This window comes from Carlito syrichta, unplaced genomic scaffold, assembly GCF_000164805.1.
Source record: "Carlito syrichta isolate Samal-C Ts95f unplaced genomic scaffold, Tarsius_syrichta-2.0.1 Scaffold303988, whole genome shotgun sequence".
In the NCBI taxonomy this organism is placed as follows: Eukaryota; Metazoa; Chordata; class Mammalia; order Primates; family Tarsiidae; genus Carlito; species Carlito syrichta.
In genome coordinates, this window is record NW_007248084.1 from 388,927 (window position 1) to 395,571 (window position 6,645).

Consider the following 6,645-nt stretch of genomic DNA (forward strand, 5'->3'; position numbering starts at 1 on the left):
ACCCAAAAAAAAAAAAAAAAAAAAAAGTGGACCCCTGGGTGGGACCAGCCCTGTGTCCTGTGCCCAGCAGGAGCTCTGGCCCAAGTTAAGTCACTCTGCGACAGCCATCCACTTTTCTCCCTGACTTTGTCCGGCAGCAATGTGCTTGGGTGCAGGAGATGAACTGTGACGGTCTAAAGCTGCCACGACAATTCTGAGCCATATGATGTGGCTTAGCGCTAAGTCATGATCTGGCCTTGCCAGGGAGACATGAGGGCAAACCTGCCAAGGCGGTTCTGGAAATAACAGAAAATCGTATGAAGAAAACCCTTTGTTTCTACTCTTATTTCCAGTTTTAAACACAGTCATGCTAGAAAATGATGCCTGAAGCTGCTGCAGCCATCTTGACACCATAAGGGCAAGGCAGTGATGCCAACCCAGTGACTTGATGCTGTTGAATGGCTGAGCCGGCCTGGGACTGTGATGTGCAGTTGTGAATATGATTATTGTTTAAGCCAAGAGTCAGATCTGTCTCTCACACTGTATTTCCTTGGGTGGGATCCCAGGTCCTCATCTGAGGCCTAACCAGTATAGGGTCCAGACATGAGGAAAGACTGAGGACTGGAGCGCAAAGGGAAACAAAAGAGGGGACAAGGGTGGGCTGTGAGCCCTGCCAGCAGCAAGCCTGTGACATCGGCAGTGAGATGGTTCTTCTAGGCAGTCCCCTTCCCTTCCTCCCATGGTTCTACCAGTTCCCTAGAAAGAGCTGTTTTTACTTCCGGGAGCAAGTGCATCAGTTGACAGCACTGACCAGCAATGCCCCAGGTACTGACTGGTGACCGTTTCTGTGGTGACTGGCATCGGGCTGAGATGGGGAGGAGGGTTGGCAGTGTCTGGGAGTGGAAATAGATGACACTGTGCCCAAGAGCTAAGTCTGCTCACCCAGGCTGTGCCCCGGCTGTCAGATGGTGGGTGAACAGTCCAGGCCTAGCCGTTATCCCATCCAGCAAAACTCTCCCTGTGAAGCTTGTGTGGGGTGCAGAGCCCATAGACCCAGACTGAGGCCCTCACGACCTGGGGGAGAGGCAGACAAGGAACAGACCGTGACCGCACAGGGTGACGGGACCAGGCAGGGCTGAGGCTGGGCCACTGCGGCCAGATGCCAAAGGAGAGCCAGGAGTCTGAGAGGCATTGCAGGCTGAAGCCAGGGGTGGGTGTGAGAGATGCCAAGACGTTGGAATGAGGACCAGGGTTGGGGTCCAGCAAGACTCGGGCTGATAGGAAGGTGGCTTTCACACTGGGGCCCTGGGGAGTATGTCCCTCCACGACCACACTCCTTGGCAGCACCCCGCCCATTACTGTCACCAACATCGGCCTTTGGCTATCTGAGAAGAGGCTCTGGGATCCAGGGAAGCCCACTCAGCTCACCAGAGATAAAGAAAAGGTGGGAGTGAGCCCCCACGCTCAGGAGGCCCTGCTCCAGGGCGGCCTCTCCAGCCCCTGAACCTCCACAGTTTCTCCTTCAAAGGGGCCGGCGTCCCTGCCTCTGAGGGCTGGCGTTTGGGTTGAGTGACATCATGGGTAGGAACTGCTCTGTGAAGAGCAACACGTGGACATTCAGCACTGCTCTGTGACCATCTTTGGCTGAGAGACTGGGACTGGAGCTGGAGGCTCCACTGACCAGCCACCCGCCTCTATCCTGCCTGGCCTCCCCCGGGCTCTTCCTTTCCTCAAGTTCCTTCCCCTCTCTGGCCAGTCTGGGGAGCATGGAGAGTCCTGGGCATAAGGACCACCCAGGGTGGATGCTTTCCAGCAGCACTGGGCAGCAGGAGGGCCGAATGGCTTCAGTGAGGTGTATGGAGCACTGCACAAAGACTAGGGATGACACACTGCCGGCCAGGCACACCTGTGGACCGGGCACAACTGCAGGTCAGGTGCACCTGCAGACCAGGGACACCTGTGGGCCGGGCATATCTGCAGGCTGGGTGACTGCACGACTGCCTCAGGGGAGGGGCCCATGTGTCTGTAGGAAGTAAGCAGCCCCCAGAGCAGCTGGTCCCTTCAGCCTTTAAGTTTAAGACAAAGCCACATCTGCAATACTAAAGCCCAGCAAATTCTAATTTTTACTCCCATTCAGAAACGAAGTGCTCCCCTGTCCCGTCTTGGACTCTCCAGAGCACAGCAGAGGCCTCAGATCCTTGGCCATGCTTTCACAAAGCCTGGGGTTATGGAGAGGAGAACACTCAGACGTCCAGCACAGCCGATGGTGGTGGAAGGGGGCCCCTCCTAGGGTCCTCTGGGTCCTGATGGGCCTGCCTGCCTGTCTGACCGTGGATGCCTCCTAGGGGGCAGGACCCAGATCTGCTCGGTTGTGGGTGTAGACCCCCAACCCCCACGTGCCTCAAAGGAGGAGGAAGCCCTCCTTTCTCATCAGAACCTACTTCCTGTCTCAGGAACTGCCTCTTCCTCAGGTCTTACATATGCGGGTACTACACAGACCTTTGGGAGGGGCACCTCTGAAGGGTTAGTCTCTTTGCCTCAGCATAACCATTAGAAAGCATTCAGACATTCTGCTGCAGGACAAACCGCAGCCTATCCCATCCCCGCTAGGCAAATCTCCTTCAGATGAAAGACCAGGACAGCCCCACCATTCATGGTTTAGCATCATAATCTCTGGTAAACTTTTGATTCCTTGTCAAGGCCAAAGTCATAAGAGTTTGTGAGTTGCAAATGTCTAACAAGTCTCTTGCAGGAGTCCTCCCCTCCCCCCCCAGGGTTAACCTAATCAGCCCTCTGTGAACTACGACACAGGAAAGCCCCACCATGGCAGCAATCATGTGACTAACGCACCCATCTGCCTGCTGTCCATCACCTGACATCATCGGTACCTGCACTTGTCTGCCCCTTTGTGATGATGTGAAAGCAAACCACCACCCAATCACCTTAATGATCTTCCCCCATCAAGGGGAATGGTTAAAAGGACTCAACCACAAGCACCCAGCGGCCATTGCCTTGCTAGACTCTGGTGTGACCACGTGCTCTTTGAGCTATGGCTGTCGCCATACTTCCTGGCTTTGGCCCCCTCCCCCACCTTGGGGAGGTAAATCTTCTCTCTTCTTTCTCTTTCTTTCTCTAATTTACTTTTAAATAAACTTTTCTTTCTTAGCCTCTTTGTGTGTTGCAATTCTTTGCAATTTACTCGGATCTCTGGGCTGCCAGCACGCACCACCGGCTTATCGGCTCCGGCAGTGCTGTCTCTCCCCTCGCCTCCACCTCTCCATCCATTTGCCCTCACCTGTCCGTCCGTACCCTAACAGCCTCCAGTGGAACAACTATGTGAGAATGTTGTCATCCAGGAACAGGGCTGTCCTTCACTCTGGTCCTCCCCTTACTAACTACCTTCTTGTCCAAAGTCAGTTCTTCAAAGTTGGCAGTGACCTCTGCATTCTGACCCAGGGAGAAGCCCAGGTCGCCAATAGCTGAGCTCTCGCGAGGTGGGAGACCCTGCCATGAAGTTGGGTCTCATCACCTTTTTCGGGCCTATTTTCTAAAGCTGTGGTCTTCCTCCATGACCAGCCACAGCAACACAGAATTTTTGTTTGTTTTAGGTTGGGGTCTTACTCTGTTGCCCAGACTAGAGTGCAGTGGCATGATTACAACAATCGCGTTCACAACAGCCTCGACCTCCTGGGCTCAGGTGATTCTTCAGCCTCAGCCTTCTGAGTAGTTAGGACTACAGGTCAGCTAATTTCTTGATTTATTGTAGAGATGAGGTCTCGTTATGTTGCCCAGGCTGGTCTTGAACTGCTGGACTCAAGCGATCCTCCCTCCTCAGCCTCCCAAAGTATTGGGGTTCCAGGCGTGAGCCACCATGCCTGGCCAGCAACACAGACTTTTCACCTCTTTTTCTAAGCTGTCTGTTGGCTCTTGCTGCAAATGCTAGAGAAAGAACACATGACTTCTCAGGCTGCTGCTTGGCCCAAAGGCCAACGGAGGAGAAGTAATTATCTCAGCAATGACAGGTGTGCTGTCCTGTCTTCTCCCCGAGGAAATATCACCCATCCATCAGCAAGGGCCAAAGGCCCACCCACACCTGGCTCGAAGAGCAGTAATGCACTAGGAAAGGGCTTGTGGAGTCAGCCGTGTGTCAGTTTACTAATTCATTCTCCACTCACTCATCTCAAATGCATTTATTATATAATCCTACAGGCAGCGTGGCTTAAGGATGGGGCTGGCCTGGCTGCTCTTGTATTCTGTTTGCTACTTATTGGCTGTGTGGCTGCTACCTAGTTGTTTAACCTTCCCATGCCTCAGTTTCCTCCACTGTAAAGGGGGGATAATGATGGCATCCACATATAGATTTGTCTGTGAGGGATGAATGAACTGATGTATATAGGGTCTGCCAAACATGGAGTCCGGCTTCATCTTGGCCAAGGGGATGAGACATGTGGCCAAGTCAGTTCTTTCTCCAGGGAATTTGAACCCTGAGCCTTGGGCTATGACATAAAGACTCAAATGGTGGGTGAGGTCAGGCCCAGAGGTTCTCACCTGTAATCCCAGCACATTGAGAGACTGAGGCAGGCGGATTGCTTGAGTCCACTGGTTCGAGACCAGCCTGGGCATAATGGTGAGGCCTTGTCTCTACAAAAAAAAAAAAAAAAAAAATTAGTTGTGCCGGCATGCACCTGTAGTCTCAGCTACTCAGGTTGCTGAGGTGGAAGGATCGCCTGAGCTCAGGGGGTCGAGGCTGCCATGAGCTGTGATCCTTGTGAACGTGCCACTGCACTCCAGCCTGGGAGACAGAGTGAGATCTCAACTCAAAAAATAGTGGGTGAACCTCCCTCACCTGGGTGCTGAGAGACTGCTGCTTAGCTCCTGCTTCCCCAAGTATTCCTTAGCCTCTTTTCCCCTAAAATTAGCCAGAGTGGGTTTCTATTGCTTGCACCCCAAGAGCCCTAACTGATATAGATCCCCACTGTGGTCAAGACAAGCAGAAGATGGACTTCTTTCACCCGGGACTTGGCCTCCTCCCCCAACTTCTAGGGAAGACTGACCGATGCTGGGCTCCAGAAGAGTGCCTTGTCCAGCCTGTGGGATCAGAGGAGGGTTCTTGGCAGCGGTGACACCTGGGGGAGTGGGAAAGGATAGATAGGCATCAGCCAGGTGAAGAGAACAGGGAAGTACACTCCAGGTAGAGGGAACACATAGGAGAACAGGAGGCGTGAGAGCAACTTGGCAGCGGGCATCTGCCCCTCTGTCCGCTGGTAGGGAAGCAACCGTGGATCTGACAGGACACACATGAGCAGCCCTGCAGGGCTTCTGCAGTCACTGCTATGTCCCCACCTGCCCTGCTGAGCACAATCCCCAGCTCTGGGTGCAAGGAGGGAGGCTTGTTCTCAGAGGAGCTGCCAGCCCTGGGAGCAGCTGAGGCCATTGGGGACAGGATGCTAATGGATCGGCCCCCATCGATTCTGCCTGACTTTTGCAAACACGACTGCACTGACTAATTTGTTTAATTACTCATCGCCACATTCATTCCCAGTTGTCCTGTGCAGATAGTCTGTGGCTGGAAGCCAAACCTCAGGCTTCTCTTTCCTTTTCCAAGGCGAGTAGCACTGGAAACTGAGGCCACGGTCCCACCGCTGCCAAGTCCCTCTCACGAACGCTGCCAAGACCAACCGGGTTGCACACCTTGGATGATCCCCACGGAGAGTTCTAGGGGAGCCAGAGGCACAGTCCCTGTTGGTCCCCAAGAGCTACTGCTCTAAAACAGACAAGGCATGGTGGGAACAAAGTTAAGTGCAAGGGTCAGAGGCAACCCCATGTCGTCTGCGTATAGTCCTGTGGACTTTCTTATTCAGCCCCTGTGGCTTCTTTGTCCTCAGCTTCTCTGTGGAGTCTCTCTGCTTCACTCTGAGTCTGAGTCATGGTCCTGACTAGTTCAGTTGGTGGCCAGGGACCAGGACCTAGAGAGAAGCAAGGGGGAAGACGGAGAAGGGAACTGAGGCCTGAGCTGCAAGGGCCCAGTATTGGTGATTATGGACAGTCTGAACCAGGCGCGAAGTGAGCATGAAGTGGGGTTTATGATATCCCCATCACTGTCCTCAGTATGTCCTGTTAACCTTCCTTTCCCGCTCTGAATGCATTTGGGCAGAGTCTACTGCTTTCTCATCTTTTTCAACTACGAAAGCCCGGCTCATTCAGATACAGCTAAAGCTTCAATTTCATATTGAATCGAATGATTCTCTTCCCTTCTTTCTCTGATGCCCCATGGACTTTGGTCTGAGGGACCTGAAGGTGGGGAAGGGATCTCTTCTTTTACTTTTCTGGGTCTAACTTCTAACTTCTCAGGGAATGAGGCAGGAGGAGAGCCGTGGAGAGGGAGCTAGGTGCCCTCCATTCTCATTTGGGATGTCTGAGGAAGACTATGGCAGAAATGATGGGTGAAAACAAACAACACAGTTTAGGAGTGTCTTATAGAGCTAAACACACACCTAGCCTTTGACACAGAAGTTTTAGTCTTAGATATTTATCCATGAGAAATACATATCTTTGCATAAAAAGACCTTGATAAGATTTTTCATAACAGTTTTTTGTTTTGTTTTTTTGAGTTGGAGTCTCACTCTGTCGCCCAGACTGGAGTGCAGTGGCCGCTCCCGGCCACCG